Source organism: Perognathus longimembris, chromosome 20 (assembly GCF_023159225.1).
Source record: "Perognathus longimembris pacificus isolate PPM17 chromosome 20, ASM2315922v1, whole genome shotgun sequence".
Taxonomy (NCBI): Eukaryota; Metazoa; Chordata; class Mammalia; order Rodentia; family Heteromyidae; genus Perognathus; species Perognathus longimembris.
This window is the reverse complement of record NC_063180.1, coordinates 8,266,513-8,281,071: the sequence shown is the minus strand read 5'-3', so window position 1 is coordinate 8,281,071 and position 14,559 is coordinate 8,266,513. Positions and strand designations below refer to the sequence as shown.

Below are 14,559 nucleotides of genomic sequence, written 5' to 3'. Positions count from 1 at the left end.
ATGAAGCCCTGAGTTCGAATCCACAGTACCACATAAACAGAAAAAGGTGGGAAGTGAAACTGTGGCTTAAATGGTAGAACGCTAGCCTTGAGCAAAAAGAAGCAAGGAACAGTGCTCAGGCCCTGAGTTCAAGCACTAGGACTGGCAAACAACAACAACAACAACAACAAAGAAAAACAAAGACTGGGAAGAAAAGGAGAGAGAGTCAGCTGGTCAGAAAGTACTGCCAAACACTTACTGTATATTGAGCTCACCTTACTGGAGCTAAATGATTTACATGTACTATATGTAGGTTTTTTTTTTTTACAATAATACTATAATATTGCTATTACTCTCATATTGCAGGTAAAGAAAGAAAGCTAGAACAATTTGCGTAAAGTGAAAAAGTTATTGTGAATCAGAAAAAAAAAAGTTATTATGAGCTGGACACTGGTAGCTTACACCTGTAAAAGTGAGCTGGGTACTAGCATGGCACCAGTGGCTCATGCCTGTAATCCTAGCTACTCAGGAGGTTGAGATCTAAGGATTGCAGTTCAAAGCCATCCTAGGCAGAAAAGTCCATGAGACTCTTATCTCCAATTAACTAGCAAAAAGCCAGAAGTAGAGGTATGCTTCAATGGCAGAATGTCAGCCTTAAGTGAAAAAACTGAGGGAGTATACCTAGGCCCAGAGTTCAAGTTCCAGTACCAAAAACAATAACAACTACAAAAACAAAAACTATGTGGTAGGCAGATTCTGACACATAACAATAGACAACTAACATAGTTACTAAGTGGCTAAGCTAGAATTTGACCTGAGAACTTCTTTTTTTTTTTTTTTTTTTATTTTTTTTTTTTATTATCAATTGAACATAAATTTTTTTTTTTTTTACAAGGTGCTGTGCAAAGAGGGTGCAGTTACATAGTAGGGCATTGTGTACATTTCTTGTGATATCTTACAACCTGTTTTCCCATCCCTTGTCTAGGTCAGGTAGACCCATATGCAGTATACAATGTATCAAGCACATATACAGTGTTCACAGACTTGGTCTCTACTGTCTCTCCATCTCCCTTTGTTAACAGTCATATATCAGGGAGATCATGCCCCTTTGTTTTCTGTGTTCTAGGCTTGTCTCACTCAACATTATTTGTTCGAGTTCTGACCATTTCCCTGCAAATAACAATATTTCACCATTCCTAATCGCTATGTAGTATTCCATTGTGTATAAGTACCATATTTTTTGGATCCATTCATCTGTGGAGGGGCATCTGGGTTGTTTCCAAATTTTGGCTATTGTGAATTGTGCTGCGATAAACATGGAAGTACAAATGTCCTTTTGATATCTTGGGTTTTGCTGTTTAGGATAGATGCCTAGGAGTGGTATGGCTGGGTCATAGGGTAGGTCTATATTGAGCTTTTTGAGAAACCTCCATACTGTTCTCCAAAGTGGCTGTACTAATTTGCACTCCCACCAACAATGGAGAAGGGTTCCTCTTTCCCCACAGCCCCTCCAGCATTTGTTGTTTCCTGAGTTCAGAGTATAGGCCATTCTAACTGGGGTGAGGTGGTATCTCAGGGTTGTTTTTATTTGCATTTCCTTTACTAGCAGGGATGTTGAGCATTTCCTCATGTGTTTCTTTGCCATTTTTATATCTTCTCTTGTGAAGTCTCTCTTTAGCTCTTTTGCCCATTTCCTAATAGGTTTATTGGGCTTGGAGGGGCTTAGTTTTTTGAGTTCTCTGTAGATGACAGATATCAGGCCTTTGTCTGTTGCTGTGCTGGTAAATATCCTTTCCCATATCGTTGGCTGTCTTTCTATTTTGGTGGCTATGACCTTAGCTGTGCAGAAACTTTTTAATTTGTAGTAGTCCCATTTGTTGAGTCTTTCCCCTATTTGTTGTGCGCCTGGGACTCTATTCAGGAAGTTCCTTCCTGTGCCTATAAGTTCTAGTGTCTTTCCTACTCTGTCCTTCAGTAGTTTCAAGGATTCATGACCTGAGAACTTCTAACCTGAAAAACCATCTTTGTCCTCTATGCTATCCTTCAGTCATCAGCAAAATCTATGGAACATGGAATAGGATGCCATTAGGTACTGGAGATTTAAGGGCTCAGTTCTCTTTGGGGGAGGCTGATGCAGTAAATCTTCACAAGGAGGAATTTGGCCTTGGCTCCTTAGTAGGAAAAAAAAGGTCACTGTCCCTAGTAGGGGGAGGGCATGACTGTGGATAGAGATGAGGTGAAAAAACTGGTCTATAATGAGGAGACTTACTAGGTCAAGCTGGAGGGCTCTGACTTGTTGCTTACAAAAAGATGACTGTAATGGAATACTTCATGTGCTCTCATCATGCACTTAATAAGGTCTATTTTAACAAGAGGGATTTTTTTCCCTTTGTTGCTGTTGTTGTTTTCTTACTTTCTTGTTTTATTTGTTCATTTATTTTTGGGTGGTAAGGGGGAGTACAGAAATGAAGGGACAGGAGGAGAAAACTAGAAAAGAATGAGGAAAGAGGTGATAATGTCCAAAAAGAAATGTACTCATGTTGATATCAGAAAAGTAATTCCCTATGTAATAGCCTCAAAAAAATACCTAGGAATTACCTTAACCAAAGATGTGAAGGAGCTCCATTATGAAAACTTCAAAAATCTGAAAAAAGAAACTAAAGCAGATTTTAGGAAATGGAAAAAACCTTCCATGTTCCTAGATTGGAAGGACCTAACATCGTGAAAACAGCAATACTGCCCAAAGCTATTTACAAATTCAACAACAAAATCCCAAAAACAGTCTTGAAAGAAATAGAGAAAGCAATCCCAAAAAATATTACAGAATAATAAAAGATCCCTAATACTAAAAACAATCTTTAGTAGGAAAAACAGTGTTGAAGGGATATCAATACCAAACTTCAAACTGTACCTCAAAGCCATAGAAATAAAAACAGCTTGGTTACTGGCACAAGAATAGGTCTAAGGACCAATGGAACAGAATGGAAGACCCAGAAATAAACCCACAGACCTATAGCCACCTAATCTTTGATAAGGGAGCCAAAAACAAAGGATGGAAGAAAGACAGACTCTTCAACCAATGGTACTGGCAGAATTGGCTACACATATCACCCTGCATCAGAGTCAATTCCAAATGAATCAAAGACCTCAGTGTAAGGCCTGATAACCCTGAAAATATTAGAGGAAGGGAAAGGGGAAAACACTAGGGCTCCTAGGCACAGGTCAAAATCACATCAAATCAAAGAAAGACTGGATTAATGGGGAAATGTGGTATGTATACACAATGGAATTCTATGCTTCCATCAGAAGAATGATACTGTATCATTCATAAGGAAATGGAAAGACTTGGGAAAATATTATGTTGAATGAAGTAAATCAGACCCAAAGAAACATAGGTTGCCTGGTTTCCCTCATTTGTTTTAACTAGACTGTGTCTATAAATCTACAAGTAAACACACTGGATGGTAGAAGACAAAAAAAAAATACACGTGGACATGATACATTGTACAGGATCCTAGACACTCATACAGTGAGACCAAAGGAAGAGAAATTCACAAAGATTCAATAGCTATGTGCATATGATCATATAAAATGATATTTATTGAAATGAACTCCAAGAAATGGAAACAAGAGGGTTTTTTTTGTTTTAGTTTTCATGTACTGTTTTGTTGCTACTCTGTATCTTTCATCTAATTTTGGGGAGGTTATGGGGGTAGAAAAGAAATTGTGGGGCAAAGGGTAAGCAAATGCAGCACTGACATTCACTAGATACTATGGTGAAAATGAACTATACAACTTCTAGTTGGGGAGTGTCAGGAAGGAAAAACTTGGAGAAAGTGAGGTAAGGGGTGACACTCTTAAAAAAGAAATGTACTCATTACCTGACTTATGTAACTGTAACCCTCTGTACATTACCTTTACAATAACAATTTTTAAAAGAATACAAGAACATAAAAAAGACATGTACTGGCTGGGAATGTGGCCTAGTGGTAGCGTGCTTGCCTCGCATACATGAAGCCCTGGGTTCACTTCCTCAGTACCACATTTATAGAAAAAGCCAGAAGTGGTGCTGTGGCTCAAGTGATACAGTGCTAGCCTTGAGCAAAAAGAAGCCAGGGACAGTGCTCAGGCCCTGAGTTCAAGCCCCAGGACTGGAAAAAAAAAAAAGACTCATGACTTGATTTATATAACTGGTACCCTTCTGTATATCACCTTTATAATAACAATTTTAAAAGACCTATTTTATTATGTATATTTAAGCTAGCATTATGTTAATAAAGGTAATGTTACCATTGAAAGATTCTGGAAATATCTAAAGAACTCTCTGAATTGATATGGACTGCTTTACACAGAATATTGGTATGAGAATGAAGCATAATAAAGAATAGTAGTATGCCAGCTAACAAAAATAAAAACTATGGAAAGATAAACCAGAAAGTAACCTTCCTATTGAAACTTTGGAGGAGAGAGTAGAGAGGTACAGAGGACAGTAATGCAGGTTAGTATATATTTTTTTTTTGTGTTACATTTTGCTTTTCTTTTTTCTGTTTATGGTGGTAGAAGCTATTGAACTCAAGGCTTCACAGTTTCTAGGTAGATGCTCTACAACTTGAGACACAACTCCAGCCCCTTTGTGATTTTTTTTTTTTTTGCTAGTCCTGGGCCTTGAACTCAGGGCTTGAGCACTGTCCCTGGCTTCCTTTTGCTCAAGGTTAGCCCTCTGCCACTTGAGCCACAGCGCCACTTCTGGCCGTTTTCTATATATGTGGTGCTGAGGAATTGAACCTAAGGAGGCAAGCACTATTGCCACTAGGCCATATTCCCAGCGCCCCTTTTTGCATTTTTAATTCTGAAGTAGAACCTACACTTATGCCCCCTTCAGCTAGCTTGGGCTGTGATCCACCTTCTTGTACTTCCTGGGTCACTGGGGATACAGGAGTGTGTCACTGTACCATGCCACTATTGTTCTTTCTCCTTAGCTGGGATAAAAGGCACAAACCATCATGCTCAGTTAGTTACTGGTTCACATAGGGCCTTATAATAAACTTTTATTACAAACTTGAACCACTGCACCCAACTCCCTCCCTCCCTCCCTTCCTTCCTTCCTTCCTTCTCTCCCTCCTTCCTTTCTCTTTCTCTTTCTTTCTTTCTTTCTTTCTTTCTTTCTTTCTTTCTTTCTTTCTTTCTTTCTTTCTTTCTTTCTTTCTTTCTTTCTTTCTTTCTTTCTTTCTTTCTTTCTTTCTTTCTTTCTTCTTGTTTGTCTTTCATGGGGCTTGAACTCTGGGACTGGGTGCTATCCCTGACCTCTTCAGCCCAAGGCTAGTGCTCTACCACTTGAACCACAGTGCCACTTCCAGTTTTCTAGTGATTAATTGGAGAAAAGAGTCTCATTGCCTTTCCTTCCCCAGCTGGCTTTGAACTGCGATCCTTAGATCTCAGCCTCCTGAGTAGCTAGTATTACAGGAGTGAGCCACTGGCACCCAGCTGCACCCAACTTCATTTATTATGGTGTTGACTTTTAAATTTTGTAAATGCCTTAAAAATAAAACTTTAAATTCAAAATAAATGGAAAAAAATCAATTTAATTCTATGTGAAATTAAAATAATTGTCCCAAGTGATTTTTGAGCATGAGACTATGACTGAGTTTACATGGTGGTATATTTTCTAACAAGAAGAATTGATTCTAGTCATAAGTTTAATGTTAAAAGAATACTGGAAATATAATTTCAAAAGCAAATGTATATTATAAGATAGAACAAATAAGTTATTCCAGAAACATGGTATTCTATGGCGAGAAAGAAATATGGTATGACAAGATGTGCTTGGTGTGGCTCTACTTTTTTTTTTTTTTTAACATTATTGGCCCCAAACCTGGAATTGGTCATTTCTCTAAGAAGCTCTGGTTCTTCTTAGTGAAAAGTATTAGTTCAAAACCACCATGTGGGCATTAGAGAATTTAAAAAAAGCCCTCCCTTGTGTCCTTTTATTGCCTAGGGTTCTGAATACAGCTGCTTTGGTTTAGTTTTACCTCCAGCTGCCAATGGGAGTAGCAGGGGAGAGGTCTGGAGGGGCTGAGCGCTGTCAAATGTAGAGGGCATGCAGTGCCTGCTATAAATTTGCACATTAGGTACTGCTAATGGCAGCAACAAAGAATAATGCTTAGCCTGATGAATATTATGGCACTAAATAACATCCGGGTCTACCCTGTTGGGGTGAATAATTTCTTGTTTACCAGTGTTCGTAACCTAGTTTTTGAATGAGAACTAAGTTAGGTGTATAACTTTGCAAATTATTGTGTCATCTCTTAACTCTGTCCTTGTAACTACTCAAAGTTCTAGACTTAGCCCCAGTAGGATTATAGTAATATTTTGCTACCAAATTGATACCATAATTATAGTTAAAGCACCTACTAAACTTTAAATAAGTGAGTAAAAGCTATATTAGGTAACCCAACCTTGTACTAATTCAAAATATCTAATAGATTTGCAGCTTGAGAGAGACACTTACTCTTTTGTCATTCTGTTAAAAATTATAAGAATGTCACATCTAACAAAAAGAAAATTTAAGTATTCATATAGGATACAATGACTGAAAAATTAATTGTCCTCTTACTCCTAGTCTCTCATTTCTTAGGTTAAAAAGATTCTATTGGGTGCTAACTTAACTTGAAAAAAATAGGCTAGTAGTATTTCCTGTATAGAATTTTTTTCATTTTGAAGATGAAGATTTTAACTCATCTACACATACTGATTTCACCATCCTTTCATTGACTTCCTTCTACTTGTGATTAAATGATCATATCTGGTTTAAAAATATGTGGAAACCTCTAATTTTGGTGCTGCTGCAGACATCATCCCTGCCTTAATCATTATTCAGAAATGAACCTATTACTTTTCCAGTTTTTTTTTTCTTGCTGTATTTTCCATTAGCCATTGGTTTTATTGGTACTTGCTATATTATCAAGGGCATTGCTATTCTGTAATGCAATTACAATAATATATTAAGTGCCTTATTCATATTTATTCAAAATATTAAATTTACCATACTATGATCAGATTTGAGTCACAGAGAAAATAAATTTAGGTTTGTCATTAACTTATGTCACTCGTAAAAGAATGCTCTAAGTGCCAAGGTCAGTGGGATTCCCTTATTTTAATATGGTATACATTTCTTAAATTAGTATATATTAGTGTTTTGCTTTTGACTCATGCTTATGTTTTGCCTTTTCACTTTAACTGGCATTTGGAGTTGCATTTCTTTTGCTTTTTATTTTTGACAAAAGAAGCTATACTACTGCCAGCACTGTTATTTTAGCTCCTACTTATAATATTTGTTCAAAATAATGATTTTACTTTGAAGAAATTTTCTTTGGAACCCTGCTGTAACTTATGTCAAGTCGGCATTTATTTTGTATTGTACTCTAATAGTGTTCTTGTTTCTTAGATTCCATGACTTCTTATTCTCTAAATTCCTTTTCACTTCTATTGAAGTATCTCCTCAGATAATTCATTTTTATAAAGAGAACATGGTAGGTAAACTTTGGCTTTTTGTGTGTCACGGGAACAGCCACCACTTTTAGTCAGAAGATTGAAGCCATAGCCCCAGTCTCTTTGAACATTCAGTATTGTTTGATACTAAGAAGTCTGGTACCCCTTATCATCCTTTTTTTTTTTCATTTTATGTGCTTTTGTAAATGATCTATTGTTTGTTTTTCCTATGACAAAGTTTCTTAGGTATTTTGTTCATTATTAGTGTTTCAACTTCTACGTGTTCCATTATTGCCTTTCGAAAATTAATCTGCGTATGATCCTAGCTCAGATCTATGATTCTGTCTTGACTCATTATCTTTCTTCAGTACTGGAAATTTTCTTCTATTATTTAATTAGCTTTTACTTTCTTCCCTCCATGTTTCCCTTTCTTTCTCATATGGAACTCCTACTAGCTAAATTTTGGCCTCTTGATCTTTTTTTTCTTTATACTTTTCTTTTTCTGTGTTAATGCTCATCTTTCTATTCCTTTATTCTTTTGCTGTGTAATTTATAAGGGTTTTCTGGTAAGTTCTTTTAATGCTTTGGATGTGTTTTCATTTAGATTCTTATTTTTAATTTCTTAACACTAATTTTTAAAAACCATCTTATTGCTCCTATTTGGGAGTAGCCTATTTTGTCTGTATATATTCTCTTACATCCCTTTGCTAATTGCTATGGTTTGACTGTCTGCATCAAAATTCATGTGGAAACTTAATCCCCAAAGTCATGATAAGGGTGGGGCATTTAGGAGATGATCAGGATGAGAAGAAGTCTCTATGGTTCTGTAAGTAACTTTTGAGAGGAGGAAGATATACCTGGGCCAGGAAGCTTGTCTTCTCTTGCCATGTTATGCTCTAGAACATGTCAGCAGGATGGCTGTTAGAAAATTTCCAGAACTCTTAGCTACATAAACTTCTTGCCTTTATAAGCTACCCAGTCTATGATATTTATTTATAGGAAGAAGAAAGGGACTAAGAAACACCCACTTTATGATTAATTTTAAGTCCAATATTCTCAAATCAGATCATTTCTGCATGGCTAGTTTTAACAAACATTTTAGATCCTCAATTATCTTTTCATATTGATGAATAAGTATGGAGATGTGGAGTGCAAAGGGTCAGGGTAGGTCTCCTTTACTGTTATGGTGGCCCCAAGCCCCAAGACAACTTGTTCACCTCTATACACAGTTGTCACCTGAAGCTTTGGTTTGAGGGGAGCAGGAGCATTGCATAGCATGTCTCCTAATAGTGCTCTTGAGGAGAGAGATCTTGCTACTTTTCAAATATTAGAACAACACATCTTTATATGTAGTGTCAGCAGTTATCCCTGAGGCCCTTAGCTTAGCTCAGGCATAGTTGCCAGGTCCAGATAGCTGCTCTTCCAGTCCTTGTGGACACTTAGGGATGTGGGAAGGAAGGTGCTTTTTGTGGCATAGTTATTGCATAGATCATTTATTTACATCATTCTTGTTTCCTTTATCAATTCTATTTCCTTCCTCTGATGATGCATTTGAGCCAGGCGTTGATGGTGTTTTGGAGGGTTACCCTGTAGCTGGTGTTTGTTGTTGTTGTTGTGTGTTTTTTTTTCTTCAAATTATTTGAGCAATACTTGAGTTTGGACTGAAGACTTCTCATTAAACAAGCACTCTTCTGCCTGAGTTATTCCTCCAGCCCTTTGTTCTTTTAGTTGTTTTTGAGACAGTCTTGTGGCTTCTGAACAAGATTCTCCTATCTCTACTTCCCAAGTCGCTGGGTTTACAGGTGTGTGCCACCACACTGGGTTAACAGGTTCTTTATAAGTGGCCTGGCTTTTCTCTGTGAACCATGAGAGATTTTATATCTTTGCCTTCAGCTGTGATGCCTCTGCAGAAAGCAGGATGAGAAGAGTCCCCATTTTATATCCACTTGTACAGAAGAGAGTCCTGTCTGCTCTATTCACAGCCTAAACACTTCCCTTACGTCAGAATCCCCCAATGTTATAATCTCTTTAAAATTTTTTCACTTTACCCCCAAGGATACTGATGCCCAACTAAACTTCAGTTCATGAGCCAGTAGACAAGGGGCCCAAAGGCCAGGCTATGGTGTGGGTGAGCACTGGGGGACCCGGAAGAGAGCAGGGCACCTGGAAGAGGGCAGGGCATCTGGGTGTTGAATGGCAAAAAGTAAGGCAAATACTTCCTTCCAGCTGGATCCCAAAATGGTCAAACTGACTGGTTTTTAACTATTCTAGAACCAAAGCTGCTCTTTTATTTTAGAAATAATAGAGCAACGATGCTAAACTTTGTAAGGTGTCAAGCCTTGGGGCCAAAGAAAAAACAAAAAGACAACACCTGCTGGTTGGAGACAGGGAGAGTCCCTTCCCATGACGGGCTGTGAAGACCTGCTCTGTGTATATCTGACTTTTCACCTCCAGCTGCCTCTGCATTTATGCCTGAACTCTGAAAATGTGAGGGCATTGTGTTCACTGCCAGGAGAAACCTTGTTGACAGTTGTGAGTGCTGGCAGTGCCTGAGCGGCCGGGCTACGCAGGCCTCCCATTACCCTGAGCTTTGCTGGCTGACAGACCGTCACTACTGGGTTCATCCTGTCCTGGAGCTCTGCAGGTGTAGTGTGCTGGCCAGGAACACTTTCAAGTGGCCAGTGCCACTTTCAAGAAGGAAGGGGGTCTGTTTACAGAAGAAGCCAGCCACCTTCTTTGGGAATCTGAATTAAGTTGGAGGAAGCTAGCTCATGTTCTCAATGGAGGAAATAGCACTTTTCCTGTGTGTGTGTGTGTGTGTGTGTGTGTGTGTGTGTGTGTGTGTGTGTGTGTGTGTATGTGTGTGTGTATACACTCACTCACATGTGAACCTGTTCTGGAGCTTAAACTCAGGCCTGGGTATGATCTCATAGCAATTTTGCTCAAGGCTAGCACTCTACCACTTGAGCCACAGCTCTCTTTCTAGCTTTTTGATGGTTAATTGGCTGGGCTGGCTTTGAACCATGATTCTTAGATTTCAGTCTCCCGAGTAGCTAGGATTATAGCCATGAGCCACTTACCCCCAGTTCCCTTTTACTTTTTACTTTTTAAAAATTGTTACTATAAAGGTGATGTACAAAGGGGTTATAGTTATATAAGTCAGGAAAAGAGTACATTTCTTTTTGCACACTTTCACCCTTTCCTCCCCTCACTTTTACTTTTTTGATACTCATTTCGGCACTTATAATTCTAACCTGTGGCTGGACGAGTTGCTTTCCAGATCCCAATGGCAATACAAAGTAGCATTTTTGTTGTACCTATTCTGGGTTGGGTCCTATGGAGCTCTCAGTACACTGCCTCATTCTGTCATTACCTCTCTTAGAGAGGGTATCATTGGCTTCATCCTACATGCATGCAAGTGGAAAACCTATGTTCAAAGCAGTTCTACCTGTCTTCAGACTGCTACCCTTTCTTCTGGTAAAATTCATGTGCATCTCAAAGTGATAGAACATCTTCCTACTAAGTTTGAAGTTCCCTAGATTCAATCCTGTGTAAAAGAAAAAAATGCTTAGCCGGGTATAGTGGTACATACCTATAAGGTTGGGGCATAATTATGAGTTCAAAGGTAGCTTGGAATACAGAGTACTACTGTGTCTCACAAACAAAACACCTTCCCTTCCTTCCTTCCTTCCTTCCTTCCTTCCTTCCTTCCTTCTTTCCTTCCTTCCTTCCTTCCTCCCTCCCTCCCTCCCTCCCTCCCTCCCTCCCTCCCTCCCTTCCTCCCTTCCTTCCTCCCTTCCTTCCTCCCTTCTTTCCTTCCTTCTTTCCTTCCTTCCTTCCTTTCTTCCTTCCTTCCTTCCTTCCTTCCTTCCTTCCTTCCTTCCTTCCTTCCTTCCTTCCTTCCTTCCTTCCTTCCTTCCTTCCTTTCTTTTCAGTTTTATTAAGGTATAGCTGACAAAGTTGCAGTTTTCAAAAACAAAACAGAGAGAAAATAAAACCATTGCCAAACACATGAACAAAATATTACTTTATTAAAATTTAGAAAGCCTGTCATGCACTGGATTAAAATCCTATTACCCTTACTGACCGGATGATTTTAGGTAAACTAAACTCTGGGCTTCAGATTTCACACCTAGAAAATGAGATTAGGCCAGGTGCCAGTGGCTCATGTCTGTAATCCTAGCTACTCAGGAGGATGAGATCCGAGGATACTGGTTCAAAGCCAGCCTGGGCAGGACACTTTTATCTCCAGTTTACAACTAAGAAGACAGAAGTTGAACTATGGGTCAAGTGGTAGGGTACTAGGCTTGAACAGGAAAAAGCTCAAGGATAGCACCAAGGCCATGAGTTTAAGCCCTAGTACTGTCACAAAGAATTTGGGAATGACAATGGAACTGCTGTGTAGGTTAAATGGCTTTGCCTCTGTCTATCTCTCTCTCTCTCTCTCTCTCTCTCTCTCTCTCTCTCTCTCTCTCTCTCTCTATCATCTATCTTGTAAACATGCAGAATGCATACTGTATAGTCAAATATTATTGAACAAATGAGTGAAAAACAGTAGTAGTTCTATTAGTCTTATAGAAGACCTATTTCTGCATAACTGTTTCTCCAGTTTAACACTACTGGTATTGTGGAATGGAGGTGGAGGAGCTCTGCCCTGAACGTGGTTGGATGTTCAATAGCATCCTTGGCCTCTGTCCATTAGATGCCAGTAGCAACACCCCTTCCCCCTATATCCTCACAGGAAGAACTATCTCAGACTCTTCTACTGTTTCCTGGAAGGCATACTTGTTCTCATCCTTCCTGCCACCAAAAATGCAGCCTTAGAAAGAAAGCCTTGGACACCATACAGCAGGAATCTGTAAGCAGTAAACAGGCATCGGTGAGTGGCTTGGACTTGGTACACAGTTGATCTTTGAACTATTCAACTCTGCCATTGTTTCTAGTACTAGGTATAGATAATACATAAACAAGTATGTGTTGCTTCTGCTGTGGAACAAATGCACAGTCAAAGGGAAAACATTCTCTTTACTTACACTACAGTGTTACTGTATACCACATCCTGAGTCTGGCCTTATATACAGCAAAGGATTTTTTTTTCCTTCCATGAAGAACGCAGTCCTATAAGAAAGTCAAAAGATTAAATTGTTGTCAGTGATTACTGTCTACTTATGAATGGGTTTCTGTGGCAAATATGGAAGACCCAGAACCCTTAAACAGAAACATAAACTATGGATGTATTTTCATATTCTGAGGGCCAGAACAAGCCACAGGGTTTCTTGATTCCCAGGATAACAGACCTGGGTGGAAGAGACCTTATATGTGTGCAGCAAACACTCTGTACACAAAGAAAGGAAATGGCCAGAAAGTCAACTATGTTATTTTGCAAGCATGTAATTAGGTTTACAAATGGTTCTTTCTTAATAACAAGCACTGAGTTCTCCATTACATCAGCTGCCTGCAGGTTATAGCACATCCCTTTTTACCGTGGTGCTGTGTGTCTGTCTCACAGAACATAAACGTTCAGCCTGCCACATACACTCTGTAGTGTCCCAGTTAGTATAAACAAGATGGTGATAGAGGGAAAACAACAGTCTGGTTGAGATTGTTTGGGATGCATCAACGTCCTTCTTCACACTCAATCTACTTCCTGTTTAACAAGGAAATCTTTAAGGATTTCTCTGACATGTGAGAACATGTTGTTTTTGGCATTTCTGTTCTAGCTTCCTGTGGATGGGGAAGCCAATGACATGTAAATAGCAGTCAAGGAAAGCCCTTCAAAGAAGCTGTCTCACTTGTTAGATCCCCTTTTCCTCTCTCTTCTATCCCTCCATTTCTGCCTGAAATGTGGTTATAATTGCTGGAGATTTTGCAGCCACTCTGTAATCAGGAGATGCTGGTGACATGAACTTCAATCAAGTCCTGGAGAGCCACATCCTTGGACCTGTCATTACAAAAGGGGATAAAAACTTATCTTCTTTAATAAGCTATTTTAGGAGTCTATTGTTACAATAATTGTGGTAACCTGAAGATGACCACAAATTCTTTTCCATTCTTGCTATACAGAAAGTCTGTTACCTTTATTTTGAAATCTGGGCTAGTCCTCAGAATATGAAAACATTTCTATAATGTATGTTTTGGGTATGGGCTTTAAGGGATCTGTGTCTTATACATTTGCCTCAGAGGAAGAATGTCTCCTACTGCAATTGTTCTCTATGATGGGATAATGGAGGCTGCAAGGTAAGCCAGAAAAGGCCAGGTACTGTGATCAGTAGACCTAGTTCTATTGTCAACCAATGGCCAGTACAGGCTGCCAGCTAACTATGGAATGTTCCAATCCAGTCTAACTTCTGGACACCTGTAGCCTTTGTCAATACTGTAACTCATTCAGCTAAATAATCACACAGCTGAGCCCAGCTGACTTGAGGGTTCTAAGCAAAGTGCCAAGTATTTGAATCCTGTTAGACAACTCCTCAAGTCTCCAATTAACTATACCACCTTAACTGATATTGTCTGGAATGGAAGAACCACCCGCTAAGACTTGTCAGAGCACAGTGATGAGAAGTAGCAGATGGGTGCTTACACACCAGTGTGTCAACTGACAAAGAGAGCTTGATAGGGGTTGGATTAAGCTGGGAAGTCAGAGAGGGTGATAATATTTAAAAACAACACGCAAATCTCAAGTCACTGACCTGAGGACATGACCTAGAATTGGCTACCAATCCTGACCTGTGGGTAGCCATAGAGTCAGTCTCCAAAGCACCAGGTCTCAAGCTTATACTCATAGTTTAGGAATATGGGGTTGGATTATCAGCCTAACTGCATATTTTGAAAACTCCCAAAGAGAAACAAACTTAACACTGGTGAGAAGTGGTAATCTACAGATATCTGAACAAGGAAACTGTAAGGTACACTAGAAAGGAAGCCTGCCATGGTTCAGACAGAAAGGAGTTTATTGGGGGTAAAGCAAACTGCCAGCCCACACAAGATGGAGGCGTGGGGAGGCAGAGGGTAAGGAAGAAGGGAAAAAGAAATAAAAGAGCAAGAAAGAAGAAAGGCAAGAAGAAGCAAAAAGAAGCAAGAGAGAAAAGGAGA

At 39.2% G+C, this 14,559-nt stretch overlaps 1 long non-coding RNA gene across 1 annotated transcript; it reads right to left on the bottom strand.

The window, feature by feature from the left end:
• Positions 1-5,248: 5,248 nt before the first annotated feature.
• On the bottom strand, positions 5,249-14,503 carry LOC125367901. Its single transcript, XR_007214190.1, has 3 exons — positions 14,377-14,503; positions 9,448-9,450; positions 5,249-5,298 (listed from the first exon to the last, which is right to left on the bottom strand). It is a non-coding gene; the product is annotated as an uncharacterized LOC125367901 (long non-coding RNA).
• Between the last annotated feature and the right edge of the window lie 56 nt (positions 14,504-14,559).